Source organism: Channa argus, chromosome 17 (genome assembly GCF_033026475.1).
Source record: "Channa argus isolate prfri chromosome 17, Channa argus male v1.0, whole genome shotgun sequence".
NCBI lineage: Eukaryota > Metazoa > Chordata > Actinopteri > Anabantiformes > Channidae > Channa > Channa argus.
In genome coordinates this window covers 2332886-2350745 of record NC_090213.1, presented here as the reverse complement: position 1 = coordinate 2350745, position 17860 = coordinate 2332886, and the positions used below count along the sequence as shown (strand labels likewise).

The 17860-nt window shown below is 44.6% G+C and overlaps 1 protein-coding gene across 8 annotated transcripts in view; it reads left to right on the top strand.

Moving 5' to 3' along the window:
• Positions 1 to 17860, top strand: part of hivep2a (HIVEP zinc finger 2a) — an 89512-nt gene that overhangs the window by 51514 nt on the left and 20138 nt on the right. For 3 of the 8 annotated variants that reach the window (XM_067482371.1, XM_067482369.1, XM_067482370.1), the window contains one exon: positions 11759 to 11883. The exons of the other annotated variants lie outside the window; for them this stretch is intronic. The gene's annotated coding sequence lies outside the window, so the exon portion shown is untranslated. The remainder of the gene's footprint in view (positions 1 to 11758; positions 11884 to 17860) is intronic. 8 annotated transcript variants of the gene reach the window in all.

The window sequence follows — 17860 nt, the reverse complement described above, 5'->3', positions numbered from 1 at the left end:
TATGTTTTCATTTTGCCACCTTTTGACGATGGCAGCGTCTCTGTGATGTTTCCGCTGCTCGGGAGCAGATGTAAAGCCAGAGAACAGTCTGAAGCCACATCAGATGGAAGCGTTTCGGGACTGATTGAGTGAGTGAAGGAAGGAGGAAAGAGTGTCATCTCTCCATCTGGTGTCAAGAGGTCAGCATCAGACTCCACCCACGCTCACTGGGAACATGTGTGTGTTTCGCAGCATGTGTTTCCCATCTGGTTCCGCCCACTCCCTCAACACAGAGTTCATGCTGACCTCCTTCCCTCGTCTTTCTTCTTCTTCCTCTTTCCTCCTGTCTTTTATTGTTTTGTTCTGAACACATCTCTCACCCTCCATTTCTGCCTCTCTTTCCTCTCCTTCGCTCCCTCCCTCCGTCGTCTCCTCTCCTCACATCTGTGCAACACGACACCTGGACCTCACGCTCCATCCGCAGCGAGTGTTTTCTGTTTGACACCGTGATGTCATTGCCGCAACTTTTCCCAGCCAGATACCGAGCGCATGGCGTCATCCTCCTCTCCTCGCTCTCTTGCCTGTCATTCTGCATCGTGCATTGCTAAAGATAAACATCAGCGTGTAATTTCATCTAATTACGACCCTTAAACTGCCATTTTTCGTACCATGAAGAGAAATTTGTGAATGGAGCTGAGATCATTTCATCTGTTTCGGTGCTGTGCCACTTGCGCCGCGAGATTCTTTTGAGCCACGTTCCAATTTACACACATTTTGTTTCATTTTCCTGATACGCGTGTTGCAATCTGCCTTGCAATCCTTTATCTGAGGCCCCCCCTCCCCCCGCCCCGCTTTTTTTTAAGATCCTTACGCTGCCAGAGAATTTCTAAAACAAGTGAACAGAATTGGAAACAAGTGGAGTTACCTCACTCTGTTGGCAGTACGGTTTCTGCTCGCCTGGAGGAAGAAACAGTTTAAGACTGAGATCTTAACTAAATTACTGCCTTGAATCATTGAGATTTGTGTTTTGTAAACTTCCAAATTTCCCCGTTGCCTGACGAGAACATAAATCATCCAAGAGGTCCTCTGTAGACGGCCTCAGTGTTTAAGGCTGTGATGCTTTGACGTGCAGACTTGATGCTTACACTTTGTGCCACGTTGACTCACAGACACAGGAAAAGTTTTCAATCTTTCAGCGGCTCCAACCAGAAATGTGTCCAAACATACCCGTAAAGGAACATTCACTCTTTGGCCAACACGCGGTCTAAGCTTATTCTGAATACAAACATTAAACTTAAGGGGCGACTTCCCCAATTTTCATCTTGCTTTCTATGACCTCACATAGGAGTGTAAATGTACAATAATGCTTTTAAACTTCCCTTCATTCACATATTTCTCAACTTCCAGTTGAAAAATTCACCCAAGTGACATCATCTGGATGATCTTTTTTTATCATTAGTTTAGATGATGTGATGTGGAGGAGCTCTTGCAAAGCAGGTTGACTGCGATTACAAATTTCATAGTATGAGCAGCAAAATGGCATATTGTAAAGTTAAAGTACCTGTGATGAAGTAGAGGGAAATCGAAGAAACTCTTACTGGCCTTCCACTACATGTACTACCCACAGTAAAACCAGACGAAGCAAGTTCACTATAAGTGAAGGTGTCTTTTAATTATTCATTGTAAACTTGGCCTTTTGATTTTGCCGAATTAGAACGTGTTAGGTCCCACACACGTTGGAACAGTGATGTTTGGGTTTGCTCACTTATGGTTTCATTCCCCAATAAGTGGTTTGGATAATTAAGCTGAGGATTAGTGGTCACAGCTCGTGTTGCTTATTACTGTGTGTTTTCCGGTCAGTTGCTTCTAGGTGTTTGTAAAAATCTCATACAAATCTGAAAACCTCCTGGTTAGAAATGGCAAACGACATGTTACGCAACGTTTCTTCCGTTTGCTTCGAAGGCTGTGTTAACAGTTTTCGTACGAAGGCTTTCTCTGCTGCTCGTTGCTCGTCACTTTTTGGAGTCATTTAAGATCAGTTTGTGCCTTTTCACTGCGCTATTTCAAACGAGAAATGTGCACAGATTAAGTCCCCCAGGCTTCTCGGGCCCATGTGTCCGTGCCCAGTAAACCCAGTTCGGTATTTCGTCTACGAAAGAAGAAGGTCAGCTACTAATGCGAATGTCTGCTCAAGGGCCAACAGTGAAAGAAGCTTTAGCCTTTATGGCAGACAGTGTTACTTTAGAGACATTTGTTAGCATTCGAGTAGTCCACATTTTTACACATCGTGACCCTTTGGGCTTTCCATAGCTTTACAACCTACGAGGTCGAAGTTGGCGCGGCGCACTTGAAAGCAGCATCAGTCTTCTCATACACTCCCTCCGTGTCCGCTGTCTCCCTGAGCGCTATCATTCTTCCCATTCAGCTTCCTGCCCTATAAATATTTGAGCAGCTCCATTAGGGAGTGAGGTAATCTGCACACACACGCTCACGCACACACTCACGGCGGCTGCCATTAAGGCGTAGTAGTGCCTAATAGTCTTGTCGGAGCATTAGGCCCCGGAGCTAACGGGCTAATTAAGAGCGAAACAGGTTTAACGAGTTTAGACTGTTCATTAAGGCAGAAACCTGATTAATTAGCAGTCGAGAGGGAGAGTTCGTTAACGAGTCTCTTGATTAATTAGAACTAGAGGTAACTTTAAATGAGGAAAAAGGTGAGGAGTCATTACTATGATGGGAAGGAGGGGGTTAGAGAGAGGGAAAAGAAAAGATAGTAAGGGGTAGAAATGTGAGGGGAGAAATGATCGGAGGCAGAAAAGGAAAAAAACGGGAGTTGAAAAGACTGAGAAGACGGGAAGATGTGAAGGAACTAAGCAAGAGGAAAGAGAGAGATGGAAAGGAGACGAGAGAAGTGTCAGAATGAAAGAGAAAGCTGGTTCCAGCTCTGGACCAAGAGGGGAAAGAGGTCAAAAAGACATGGAGACGTTAAAACAAAGGCAGATTATGGCGAAAGAGACAAAGGCTTAATACAACAACCTCTCTCTCCTCGTGTCTCTCTCTCTCACACACACACACACTCTTTGTTGAATGTTGGTTCTTTGTGTTGACTGATGCAGAGGCCGAGTCATGTGATTGCTCCCTTCACCGGACATCTGAGGTCGGAGGACATGTGACCTTGTGAAGAGACAACTGTAGACTGAGAAAGAAAAAATAAATCATAAATCCGTCCAGAGAAAAATCAATAACCCACAAGGGAGCTCACTTGTTTTTCATTCATCGAGAAAGGTTAGTTAGTGGTTACTGTCTCGGTTTTTCCTACCAACTTCTCAGCTTCAAATGTGTAATTCCAGTGCATTTTGAGAAGAACGTGCAGAAACTCCTTCCAGTGTTGTAATCACACACACCTATTTAAGTAAATGAAGTTAGGGTCTGCTTCCTTTATGTTGTTGAGGTAAAGGAAGAAGGAAAGGACCAGGGTAGAAGTGAGGAAGCGATGTTGAAGTATGCAATGAGAAAGGAGAGGGGGAAAGGAAGGAAGGACGGGGACAAGGACGGGAGGAGCGAAGGCTGAGGAGGAGGAGCAGGTGCTGCCGACAGCGCATTCATCTGTTCCTATGGTTTCCTCACCCGGCACGTGTGTGTGTGTGTGTGTGTGTGTGTGTGTGTGTCTCCTCAGATGGACTGGAAGACAAAACCGAGCACAGTGATACAGTGTCACATCAAAGGAATTTCTGTGTGTGTGTTGTGTGTGTGTGTGTCTGCCCTCGTGTGTTTAACACGACAACGAATTGCTTGTTTAGATCCTGTCGCCTTTGCAGCTTCCTCACGTCGTAATACTTACAGTTATATATACACGTGAAGGGTTGTGCTGTGTGCGGCGGAGCATAGCGTAGCTGTAAGTTAACACTATGACTGGAGACGATGCCTCCTGAATAAAAGCTCAAACAGTGATAAATGCAGACCCCTTTTCCGTCTTCACCCGATTCACTTCCACAGTGACTAATCCCGAAAACGAGCTTTTTCCAGGGTCTGATCAACGGACAGCAACCTCGCTAAAACCCAAACTACAGTATTCTTACAGCTCGGGGTGAACGCAGAGCAGTGTGTCAGTGTGAAGCAGTAGCCGCAGGAAGAAGGACTCTTTTATCAGTTTGAACTCTTGTGATGTGAATGAATTGTTTTGTTTTCTGCTTCCTGGAAGCTGAAATGCACCTGACCTCTGCACATGATCCGCTCCTTCTCTCCGCTTGCTTCGTCCACTGTGAGACTTATTGTTCTCTCCTCTCTTCCTCCCCCCCCCACCCCCCCTCCCCTCCGTTCTTGTTCTCAGCCTTCCCGTCTTGTCTCGCTGCCGTTAGTTATCAAATTTACAGATCACGTGCTTTGAATGAAAAAGCTTAAAGCTGCAAAACTAAAGCTTAAAACCAGCCCGCTCTTGCCCGCTGTGCCACGCAGCAGCCGACACGTCATCGTGTTGACTGTAAACACATATCTGGTTTCCATGGAGATGAGGTGTCAGGACCCCCGTGCAGGAAACTTTGCAGCTCCCGTGTGCCGTGTTGAGTCTTGTAGGAAACACACTCGCGCGCTGTATAAACATTGAGGCGTGCGCAATATCTTGATTGGAGAACTTGACCTCTTGCAGACCTGATCTGATAATCATATGTTTGGACTGATTTGGCCAAAAGTATGTGGACAACCGTATGTTTATCCGGTTCCACCATGACCGTGCCCCTTGCACAAAGCCAGGTGATGATAGCTTTCCTAGTTTAGTGCAACTGTTTACACATCGGCACAAGAATCGGCGTCTGAAAGTTTCTCTAACAAGGAGTGAAATTAAACTGATGAGTCCACGCTGTGGTCACCTGCAATCAGAGGTGCATTCAGTTTAGTCCCGCGGCAGATTATGCATCATTTGTCGAAAATACATGTCCGACTAGATGCAGCTGAACCTAACAAATAGTGCAGAGATGTGTGGGGGTTTTTTTTAGACATTTGTGTGGTTTGTTGGACGAGAGGCTGAAAGTTGTGAGTGTCAAGCAAATGGAGATGAAAAGGGGAACAGAAGCAGAAAAACAATAGCTGTTTCAAAAAAGGGGATGATGATGAGGTGATGTGTGAAAAGCTTCATCCACCTTCTTTCTCCTCTCTGTGCTCCACCAATATGAGCGTAGTTTGCATTTCATGCTAATGAAGAAGAAAAAGGAAATTGCAAGACAGAGGAAGGAAGAGAGATGCAAATCAGCAGCAAAAAACTGCAGCAAGAAATAGAACAGGAGCATTTTTCATGTGCAGGTGCACAGTACAAGTGCTACTCACACACACACACACACACACACACACACACACACACACAGCCAACAAACTGATGTGTCTTTTTGTCTACTTTTTGGATGAAACTGTGGCAGCATTAAGGAAGAATCTCAGACACAAACCAAGCGAAATTTGCTGCCTCTTGCACGTCTAGTTTGCTCACCGAGCCATCTGTGCTACTGGGAGTTCAGGCTTTTTAATTCTATAAGATGTTAGTCATCCTTCTGAGCGAGCGCACGCACACACACACACACACACACACACACACCTCCTACCTACCTGCTGCTCTGCGGATGTGAGGGGACAGAGATTAGCTCTGTGTGTGGGTGGACAGTCAGCACTGGTGTGTTAGGGTGTGTGTGTGTGTGTGTGTGTTAGTATGTGTGAGTAACGGGTGTTGGGGACGGTAGTCATTCAACCAACCGCCCCCATTTTGTCAAGAATAAACTGCACACACACACACACACACATACATTTTGCTGCTTATAAATAAAGAGCCAGAATGGGAGAAGATGCTACAGCAGCCCCTGAATCATCCGTGATCTGACTGCTATTATACTGTAGATTGCGTCAGAATCTGGGAAGGTTTTTCTGCTCAGCTGGCCAATTTTGGTGCTACCCAACCATTGTTTGGTCCGTCTGGAGTCGTATTCTTCTGCAAACATCGAGTTGATTGGCTAAAACGGGGACGTTGGCTGGTGAGCTGCAGGAGCGACAGCGACGGCTGCTACTCTCCCGGGACGTCGTCTTCCCAAATCCGCTCTGTGCAGAACATGTACACAGGCATTAAGAAGGTTTCGTGCTCTTCTAAAAATTGTTCAGAGTGAAAATTACGCCCTTAAACTACTTTGAGGTGAAAGAGTTTTAAAATCACATTTCTCCTGCTGTGTAATCACTTCCGAGATTTAGTTTGCAATACGTGGTGATGTCAGTGTGACATGACTAAAAAGGCTGGAAGCTGACACCGAAAAACGCTGCTTATGATTCAGCTAATTTGGAGAAGAGCTGGCAGTCAATCACTACATTCGTCATCAGTTCTCTTTGTGTTTTTTTTCCCTTCTTTTTCTTTTTTTAGAAGCTTGACATTGTTCCAAATATCTTTATGACCTTTGGTGCGTAAAGTCATGTGCTCGACTAAAGATGAAGTAGTAACTATTTTTTTCCTATGGGCTGATGACAGCTGGTAACTCTACAGTAAATTGTATGACGAGTCAAATCAGCTGGAAAATCACAATGGCGTCACAGCTTTACTGTACTTTACGTACACGCAAAAATGCGTTGGGGTTAGAGAAAACCATTGTGTGTTGTTGTACCATCCACCCTAATTGTATCACGTTGGGTGTGTGGGTGAAAGTTTTAGTAACTACCTGCCCTATATAGGGTGAGTTCTATTATTGGTGCTGTTGCAGGGCTCAGATCGCAGATTTCTGATGCAACACGGTGAAAAAATGGCCTCCGGGAGAAGAAAACTAACTCAGCATTATGGTGCAGCTACAACCTGCCTGCACGTATTTTTTTATTTTTTTTTAATGATGGCGAGGAGAGGAGTGGAGTTTTGGTAGGAGAAAAACCTGAATGAAAAGCATAAAAAGATGTCGTTTTTTTTTAAAAAGCACAAAGAAAACAAGGCAGAAAATAAGAGAAAGACGAGAAAATAGAGAAAAGAGGGAAAGGGGAAACTAGAAGCGATGAGGGAAGATGAAAGCGGAGGAGATTGATGAAAAACAAGGGGAAGAAGGGTGCAGATGAAAGAAAATGCTAGTGTACACACAAACACACACTGTTCCACACCAGGAATAGTGCTGTGCTCTGAATGTGACTCGAACACTGTAAAGAGATGCTGTGTGCTGGCAGCTCCACTCACAGTGAGTCGCCCTGCACTGGAAAAGTGTGAGCAGTGTGAGTGTCACAAACTGCCGCTCAGAGACGGTGCAGTGAACCGAATCCCATGTTCAGTATTGCTGCTTCCTCTACTCAGGAGCCACAGTGCAGTAGGATTTCTTCTCCTCTAAGTAAATGGGATCATGGTCACCTAGCGTTTAATCAGCCATGACCCACATGTTGTTTGAGTGCAAACAGGAAAAATATAAAGGGAGGAGACGTAAAGTCTCCAACCTGTCATTTACCACAATTGGATGTTTTGCAGGAATCTTAAATCGTGATGCCCGAGATTGTGAGGCCCTTAAGCCAAACTTGTTTTGCACCAACTCAATCTAGACCCATCTCAGCAGGGTGAGGTTTTACGGATTGAATTAATCCAGGGACCAGTTGGCAGCCAGCAAAATATCCCAGGGGAGACGGGGGGACAGCCCCCACCACATGTCTGCTCTCTGATGAACTTGAAGGTACTGATGGGCTGCTGCCGTCCATCCGCCAAACAAATCTGTCTTCCTCTTCTCTTTGTCCATCTTGGCTCCTGGTGTATTTTGCAAACTGTTGTGGAAAATGTAATGAAGCCCCCCCCCCCCCCCCCCCCCCCCCCCCCACACACACACACACACACACACACACACACACACACATACACGGGGCTTACTCAGTAATAGTTTTAAGGCTGGCCCAGCAGCCCCGTGGAAAATATGACTGCCTTCTCTTTTCCACTGGCAATTTACACCAACAGGATGCCTGTTTTTCCCTTCCTCACCTCTTCACCCCCTCCCCTCCTGTTCTCTGCCCCTTTCGCTGCTTTCTCTGATAAATGGAAACATGTTGGCCAAACAGCCATAACTGTTGAAGAACCACTGCTTCGGATAAGGAAGCGCCGCAGGTTCGGGGTATTTCCAGCATGCGTGAGTGTGTGCAACACTGGATGCATCAGTGTCCGTGTTTTGGACCAAACATTTTTCTCCAGTATCACTATGTTGATCACTTGTTCGCTGTTTGCGCATCGGCAAACAAAAAGGTGCTTTGTGCACAGTTTTTACAGTTACTGAAAAACTTTTGTCGGCGGGTCGCAGTCGCACAAGAGACCAGAAAACCCACTATATTTTTACGTGTCTCTTTGTGTTTATTTCCATATTTTTGTCCTTGTTGTTCATCTGCCTGCTCCCTTAGAATTTGTAGATTTATTCCATTAGCTCTATAACGCAGCCTGTTTGTGTGAAATAATTATTCCCAAACTAAGAACAGGATGAAGACTTAAGATCCAAATCACCCGTTTTCAACGTTTCTACTTTGCTCGCCCACTTTAAAGTTGCTTTTAATGGAACCCAACTCTTCCACTACAGGCTTTATTCTCAATTAGAGTTTTTCAGGGAAGAGCGGGGAGTGTCCCCGGCGAGCGGCTGGAGGCATTTTAATTTGAAACAGATGCAGGAAGTGGTGACTCTGCATTAAGAGCAGCGACACTAAACAAAGACACGGGAGTCAAACAGAAAACAAGTCGAGAGCATTTCATTGGCCACCAGATGATGAGTGCTATTTTACACCAGGTGATTTAACACGTTTTAACCTGGTCGTCACCGTGACGATCAGTTGATTTGATGGTTGTCTTAAGTGGGACCCCTCAGGTATTTTTCCAGGACTTATATGGCAGCAGTGTTGTTGTGCTTGTTATATATATGCACGCGCACACACACACACACACACACACACACACACACACAGCGTACACAAACACCATTTACGTATGTTGGACAGCAGAGAGGGACTTCAGCTCACACACACGAGCGTCCAAAGTCATGCAGCAATCATCGGGTTATGCACAGACAGGCTGAACTCATTCCTTCCTCTGTGGTTTCGGTTTGTTGTTACCATCTGAAATTTTATCTGTTATTGGTGGATTTGAAAAAAAAAAATAAAATAAAATAAAAACACTTTATTTACTGCACCAGTGAGTCTGGAAGGTAAAAAAAAAAAAAAAACCCAGCAGTGAAATAAACAAAGAAGCTCATTATGTGATTACTCTTCATTTCTAAACCCTGCAGCCGTTTGTGCGAGTGCATCTGAGGGTTACACTTTTCTTTTCTTTGTGTGAAGAAGCTGTACTGTATTTCCTACTTCAGCTGCATCCCCACCCCTCCATTGTAGACCTCCGTCCCTTTAGACGCGTCCTCGTCTTCTTGTTTTTCCTCCTTGTTACCACGCTATATAAAAAACACATTCGAATAATCCCACAGATTACCCACGGAAGCCTGCGGGGGGACGGTATTTGCACTGGTGTGTGAAACCATGCCAACAAGTGAAACGTGAAACTGTGGGAATGCAAAACATGGCGGTTTCTTATTTGCCGGCTGCAGTGTGCAGCCACTTGGCCACATTTTCTCTTTATTTTAGGACATTTTCTTCATTGTATTTTAATAATCGCACCTTCAAAAGTGTGTTGTTAGTTAAACAATGAAGTCGCGGATGGGTTATGGAAAGTGGACCCTTTCATTTTGAGTCTTTTTGTTCACTTTGTGTCTGATTGGAATTGTTTTTGGACATGGTTTTGTCTCATTTTGTCTCTTTTTGTTTTCACTTTCTGTTTGAGTCCAGTTTTGGTTTTTTAGATACTTTTAAATATATTTAGTCAGTTTCTGGTGCTCTGACCACTGAACCTTTCTTTCCCCTGCGGCTCAGTTCCGTAATCAATTCGTGGCCATAATCATAATCCTCGAGGTGATTCTGCACTCAGCTAATCTCAGAAGTAATCTGGGAAGTCCAGGAGTCAAACATCGGTCGAAGATGTGTTTCTGCTCTGAGAACTGGACAGCGAAAAGGAGAATCTGGGTTTGTGATGTGCTCCTTCACATTCACTAAGTTCGATTCCTTTCCCATCACGGGGCAGCGTGAGCTTTGCAGTATTTCCGTTGTATAACTGAGGCTTTTATAACAGCTATTCAGCAACAGCGGCGGCAGCACTGTAACCTTGGCTCACCAAGTACTTCCTTCTCCCACACACACACACACACACACACACACACCCTCATCCTGTCTCAGCAAAGCTGCCTGTGCTGCCACCTCCTACACACATACTCTATTCAGGGCACACGCACACACATATTTTTCCTGACAGAAATATCCAGTAGCATAATTGACTTCCTACCTGCTGTAAATCATTGTCTACACGCTGTCTGCTCAAGTGTGTGTGTGTGTGTGTGTGTGTGTACATCACAGTTCAGATTAAGTTCATTTGATTCATCTCTCTCGCACTCTTTAGATTTGATTTCAGTCATTTCTAGAGCCTCTTCTCTCTGTCACTTGTGCCTCCTTTCTTCTCCTTCACATATAATCTCTTTCAAATCCAGTCTACACTGATGCATCTGTGGCTTAACGGATGACTGACAGAACTAAATTAAAACAAAACATGGTAGCTTCAAAATGAGCAGTAGGCAAGCTAAGTCCTTGGATGACACTGTGATGAAGCTTTTACACAGATCATAGATCTTGGAGACATGAAATAATGAGTTTTAGGCGATGATATTTTTTTTATTGCAGAAATAGATTCTATTTCTGCTCCGCTGATCCATGCTTTTATGATTCATGTCAAGCTCAACCCTAAAATTTTACTGTAACGGGAGCAGCCATGTTTGTTATGGACCCTTTGAAGTGTTGATTTCTTAGAGCCTTGACGCACCAGGAATCTTCACGAAGTAGCTGAACCCCGGCGACATAGTGACGGGACGTACTGCGGGAGCTAGTTGATAAGATAACAGGCACGAAACTAGCTAGTGCATCAGTTTTTACCTCGGCAACCGTCCAACACGTCTAGTTTGAAGTTTGTCTGATCCAGAGGCAAATCAGAGCAATTTCACTTGATCCGAACAATGGGCTTTAGTAAATGCAATGTCCGGATTATTCTTTGAGTGAATACGTTGTAACAGTGGCTGAACTCACGGGCACCTGGTCTCTAAAGTCAGATCCTCCGTAGATCCGAAAAATGACGTTCCGATACCACTAAACTGCAAACATACAACGTTTTCCCGGGAAACATAATTTCAACCACATCCCACTTCCTGTAAACAATATGATGGAATATCTGGATATATCCAAAAAGAATATCCAAAATATCCGATCCTGCAGCAAAACATCCCGTTTTGTTTTCTGCCGTTGTGTGACCACGACATTATTAAAGGTTATAGCCTGTTAATACAGGAAAAGCCTGTGTTTGATCCCTTCTTAACACGTCAGTGGTTTTCTTGCATGAACCGAACCAGAACCAGGACTCAGGAATCAATCTCAGGTCTTTGGGTTGACAGTCCGGCGCTTCAGTACAGTTTTTGTCATTCACAAAATACGTCAGATGTGCGTCAGAACATACTAATTAACTTCTTAGACGCCGTTGCCATGTAAACCAAACGGAATAGCTATTTACGTCACCATCTGTTGCCAGTTAGACGAGGGCAGGTGAGCTAGTGACTAGTTAGCCGCCAGCTACTTTACATAATTAATGAAAAACTGGGGTTTTAAGGTCTTTTCAGATGAAAGAAGCAATGTACCTCATAGGGACTCTTGTCTTTTTTAATTTCCTTTTCTGTTCCCTCAGAAAACATTCAGCATTCTGGGCCAATATTGGCTCTTTGTCAGGAGCGAAGGTGTCAAAAGATGAACAGCGGTGTTGTTGACAGTGCTGTGAATCCTTCGGAGACAGAACTCTTTTCCAGCAGGATGGTGACTAATATTTGATTGCTTATTCTTTAATTTTGGTTTCTTTTTTGCTGCAATGTAAAAACACTATTGCAACACAATTTAGCTTCGCGTTCTGTTCATTTTTGAAATCTTAAGAAGCTCCTTGTCACAGTCTATCGGCTGAAGTCTAACAGTGGTGATCTGTTCTTTTTCGAGCGGTTTTCTTGCAATGCCATTCAACTCTCTCCCCAAGAAAAATCCATTGTCAAAGAGGCAGAGAGGCTGTGTTTTGCACCCACAAGAGCAGAAAATAGAGCAGAATTCGGTGCGGCTCCAGTAAAAGTCAGAACTGGTTACGAGAAAGCTCTTGTCCACCTACACGTATCACCCAGAGGTGACGGCAAGCGGCTCGGGCACTTTCTTTGGAGGTTTTCAAAAAGCTCTCTGGGAAATGTAGGAAGAGAGGAACAGAAATAGAAGTAGAGGAGATTGGGAGCAGAGAATGTGGTGTAAGCTCCAGATTAACAGCAGTACATTGCAGAGCGTTGAATTCCTCCCGACGTTAAAGCAGTAACACGGCGTTGTGAAACACACCCACACGTGCGGCCGTTCTGCCAAAAAGGCCTGCGCTCGTAAAGTTGCACACGTGTCATGCTGGGAGCATCGCGCTTAAACGCCGACCCCCCACTGTCGGCCTTCACCGGGGCAGCTTGAGCTCGCTTTGCTCAAGGGCACAGTAGGTGTAGTAGCTGCAGAAGGGAAGGTGGTGTTTCTCATTTCCACTCAGGTTTAAGGCCAAACTGCATAGTTCGCACATGACTTTTTAATTTCCAACACAAAAGTTGCATAAAACTTGTGCCTGATGTAAGAAAGCAGGTATTGTGATATGATTGCGGAGCATGTGTAGTTTTTATTTTTTAAAACCTTTGGCTCTAAATGTTATATGACCTGGCACCTAAGAAGTTATTAAATGTTTAAAACGTACCTTTACAGTGACCTGCAGTCTGCCTGCTTGTTTTTACAGAAAGATATCATGTTCCATTTTTTTTTTTTTTTATCTCTTTGCCTTTTGGTCTGACAAATCACAATGCAGTTTTCAGATCAGAGGCTTTTCTAAGGTTTTGTTCTTTTCAAATGGTTTTCGTATTTGTGCATTCTACATATCTTTGTTCATGTTTGCGTTTGCAATGGCAATAAATTCTTACTGTTGATGTCGATTGTGCATCATTTCTTTGATTTAACGTGCAGAGAAGGTGCATGTAAAATGCGTGAAAACATAAATAAATGACTAGATGCACAGACAGTCTAGGATCATACCCAGTGTGTGAAGGCCAACCAACCTGCTCCCAGACCTCTATGATGCTGCTAGCATCTCCAGATGTTTCGGCAGATGTTTCAAAGAGATCAGAGGCCGGAGCCAGAAAAACGGCAACTAAAAAGCCCGAAAATGTGGATGAGGCGACTAATTTGGAGATTGCAAATCCATCCGATATGAACAATATTCTGTTTGGACTCGGTGCTGGAATGAGGTTGTGACAGATGTGTGAATTGCCGTAAGATGATTTATGGAAATAGCACTTGAATTGGCGTGTTTCTTTGATTTATGGCACTCGATGCTCAGTTGCTCAGCACACGTTAATGTTACCATTTACAGAAACCAATGCAGTTCAGTAATTCAGTCTGATTATCAGGCCCAACCTGCACCGTAATAGATTAACAAATAGGATGTTGGAGAGCAGTTGAAATACTTGGTTATTGTGCCAGTAAGTGGATCGATTCCCAGTGCGGCCGCTCCTCAGTCCAGCTCTTTTATTCCAGTAACTTCTGTCTCTCTCCAGGTAAATCAAAGGTAGTGATTTAATGGAGCTTTGTGTGTGTGGTTTTGGTCCAGTTGGAGCCTAATAGTGCAGAGCCGAAAAAACCAGCGCACTGCCAGCTGCCCTCGACTGGCCCTTCTCGCTCTTTATCTCGCCCCCTCCCTCTCGCTGCCTGTATATAAAGTGGCTAATCGCTGAATGGAAACCATTAGTAACGTGTTTAAATAATTTACACATTATCTGACCACCCAAAGTAGCAGAACACTTTGCCTACCACTCAGAAACATGAGCTCAGCCTTTGTGTGTGTGTGTGTCCCACTGCATACATGTATTTGGTGTAGGTACAGGGTGTAACCCGATACCAGCCGCAGTAGCTCGACTGCTATTCTCAAAGGAGACATGTCCTCAGTCCCTCTCCTTACTTTTAGGCTCTTCTTTGTGCCATTGTTCCCTGTATTTGAGCGCTTTTGTATTTGTATCCCTGTTGACTTTGTCGAGAGGCACAAGGCTGCAGACAAAGATCACAGAGTGCAGACGTGATGCTCGACCTTTAACCGTTTGGCTGGAAGTAGCTAACTTGGTTTCTGTTAACTTTTTCCTATTTCTTCTGCTTGGTTGGTTCCTTTAGCTCCTCTTCTGTTACTTAATAGCTTCTTTTTTTTAATTTATTCTAGTGTGTCATGACATCCTTCATTGTCTCACAGTATTATTATTTTCCCCTTTTTTTTCCCCTCATTCTATGTCAACATCTTTGGTTTGGCATTTAAAATTACACATACTGTATATTGTGCTGCCCACGGGTGACTAGACAAATCTGCATGTCACAGGAATTCCAACTATTCCGTTTAGAAAGCTGCACCCCGGCAGGCCAAATTAGGAATAACTAGGCACCACACACACACACACACACACAAGCGTAGCTCCGCTCTCGCCTGGGCTCTTTCACTGAAAGTAAATGAGAGGGTTATCCACTGCATATCTGAACAAGACACTGTGGGAGAGACGGAGTTTCGCTAAGTTTGTCAAAGAGAGAGATGAATACATCACTGCTCTGACCCGACATGCCGAAACACTCACACACACACACACACAGACATGCTCATACTCATGGAAGAGCAAAAGGAATTTGAAGTGTTGATCTATTATCTTGTCATTTTGGCAACATTATTCCAGACTGTCACTCCAAATTAAGCTGGATGGAGTAAAGAAGAACTGGGGAGAAAGAGAGTGCGTTCAGTCCATAGGATTCAACAGCCTCCCACACACACACACACACACACACCCAGCCTTCTGTTCTCAGTGCATGATTAATGCCCACACAGTCTTCATAGCTCGAGGCTTTGGGCACATGCACATATGAGAGTACAGTACTTGTACATACCTGCATGCACCTCACTTCTGTTGAACATCTGTTTAGTCAGCCTCGAGGTCTGAAGGATGAAATGTGGATGCTAAGACTCAGTCATGAAGTCCTTCAGCACAGCCAAAGGTCACCGCGAAACAAACCACAAAATATTGATCTGGCAAATAGTTCGAAGCTCCCAGCAAGAACATTTTCAGTCCAACAAGGCTCTTCTTGTTGTAATCAAACACAAGCCTCAGTGCTGTTTGGGACTGTGCAAAAATCTTCCCAGTTTCACAGTTTCTTTTAATATTCAGGCAGCATATTTAGTCGTATAGGTGCTTATGCTTTCATAACATGAAATATAACATGACATACAGCTAATTCTCATTGCTTGTGTTCATTTGGTTTGAGAGAGTAATTTGAGGAAACAATCTACAGTACAAGGCCAAATCATACCGAGCTGCAGAGAAGCAGAGATGCTGTGAGCCCGGTGACAGAAGTCGACAGCAACATGTTTGTGGTGTGGCCTGTTAGACGTGCTGTTTCCCGTCCCGTGCTGCTTTTTGGCCACACGGAATGAGGCCGAGAACCCCTGACCTACAGCAACCCTCAAATGTGATAACACGTTATTCTGTTCCAAGCAGACACAAGAGATGCTCTGTACAAGCAGGGCCGTTCGATTTGCCCACACACGTACACAACCTTAGATGAGGTTCCGATATTCTGAGAAAAGCATTCAGTGGGCATGAAACACCACCTAGATCTATTTCCATGTCTATGAAAGCTGAACTGATCCCTGCTCCTTTATGTTAAGTAACTCTGGTTATTTAAAGCATTCTGATAAATCATTTTGTAGCAGCGATTTAGTGCGTGTGCACGTTTCTATTTTTACCTCTGTGTACAGCATCTGTATGCGCCTTGTTTTGACCCACCTTAAACTCGGGTGTCTCGTCATGCCTATTGCCAGCCCCCCTACACACACACACACACGCACAGACCTTGCGTACTCACTTCCCACGCTCGTATACACACACACACACACACACACACACACATAAACAACGCCAGTAGCGATGTCTCTCCTACGCACAGGAACTGGGGCAGGTTATGTCGGTGCATGTATGAATAAAGCTTTATGTAAGCCATTCACTACATGCTCCCACTCACTCTGCAGACTGCAACCATTCAACACGTTTCATTCCAAAACTAGTCACCTTACATAAGCTTAAAGTGGACAAACAGAGAAGTGTCTGTATGCTTAAGGTCAAATGTCTTTCTTGGGTTATTATGGGTCTGCGAGTCCTCAGGTCGGGTACTGTAGCTGTTAAAATGCGTATGACAGCAGATCTTAAAGCTGCAACAAGCTGGTTGAACCACTGGCAACCGCAAATGGCAGCAGTAGTCACAGAAAGTGTTGGTATTTTCAGGACTTCGCTAGCCAGAGATCAGTAATCAGGAAACTAAATATGCCTGTGACATGTCCAAGGGAAGTACCTGACAGCACAATTACAATGTGGTCAAATTGGGTGAATTTGTGGCACTGGGAATAGGAGAAGTAGGTCGGTTCCTGTTGCAGTGCGTCGGGTCAAGCTAGTGTGGAAACCAGCCATGTTTCCATCTAAGAAGTATTATCCAAACACATGGCTGAGCCCTGACATACGAAGAGGCGTTTGTAAGGCAAAGTATTCTTCCCAGAATTCCAAACCGTGAGATGCCAAGAAAAATGCGAAGCTGGCGCAAAAAACCCTCCACTCAGAATCTGGAATTAAGATGGAACACACGCTTTCAGCCCGGCAGCTGATGAAATCCCCACTGCATTCTCATCTCAGACACATGCTACGATCCTTGTACTGTGGACAGCAGTTCTGTCAGCTGGCCCCCCCAAGCTAACCAATCAGCACCAGAGTTTCATGCCGGCCACGGCGACTAACCATTGTTTCAAGTAGAACTTATGTGAGGTTGTAGACTACATTCTTTTACTCTTAACACCATGGAAAAACAACAATATGACTCAAGTCTGAGATAATGTTTCTGGAGAGTTTGTGTGTCTGTATGAGTGTGTATTTGTATTTGGGGGTGGGGGGGGGGTGGGGGGGAGCATATGAATAACAGGAGGGAGCCCAAAGTTAACGTTCCTGCTGCTAAGAATACAGCATGTTTTCCTCAACTGCTATTTATAGATCTCACATTGGGCCCCGAGACGCACACGTCACTGGGACCTGCTTACCAGCACTAAGGGCACTCTCTGTGTGTGTGTGTGTGTGTGTGTGTGTGTGTGTGTGTGTGTGTGTGGGTGTCGCAATCAGAGTGCGAGGGAGGGGAGGTTATTTAAACCCTGAGATGAGGAAATACAAAGCAAAAATGCAACTTCAGCAGGCCTGTGTGTGTGTGTGTGTCTGTGTGTGTGTGTGTGTGCTGCTCTGTGCTTCCTCTGCTGCCAGGTGTTGGTGTGGTTAAGAAACGTTAAACAACGGAAACACACATATATACACCATGTGTACTGCAGTATTTGCAGTGCAGTTGCAGTACCTGCAAATGTATCTAAGCATGTGGGTGTATTTCATTGTGTGTGTGTGTGTGTGTGTGTGTGTTTGTGCACGCACGTGCTCTTTTGTTTGCTTTCTGTCAGACTACATAACTAGTTAGATACAAATTCTGACTCTCAGAGAGGAAGGAAAGGTAGCTGTGACGGCTGCTCTTCGACTCGGCCTTCTTGGATGCCTACACACCTTATGACACTCCGACGTCACTTCCACAGTGCTATTTTTAAGCCTTTGTGTCTTTTTAGGAACAGCGTGGGTTTCGCTTCGGTGACTCACTGAGGGGAGGGAGGGGTGGAAAAGGCAAAAAAGCAACG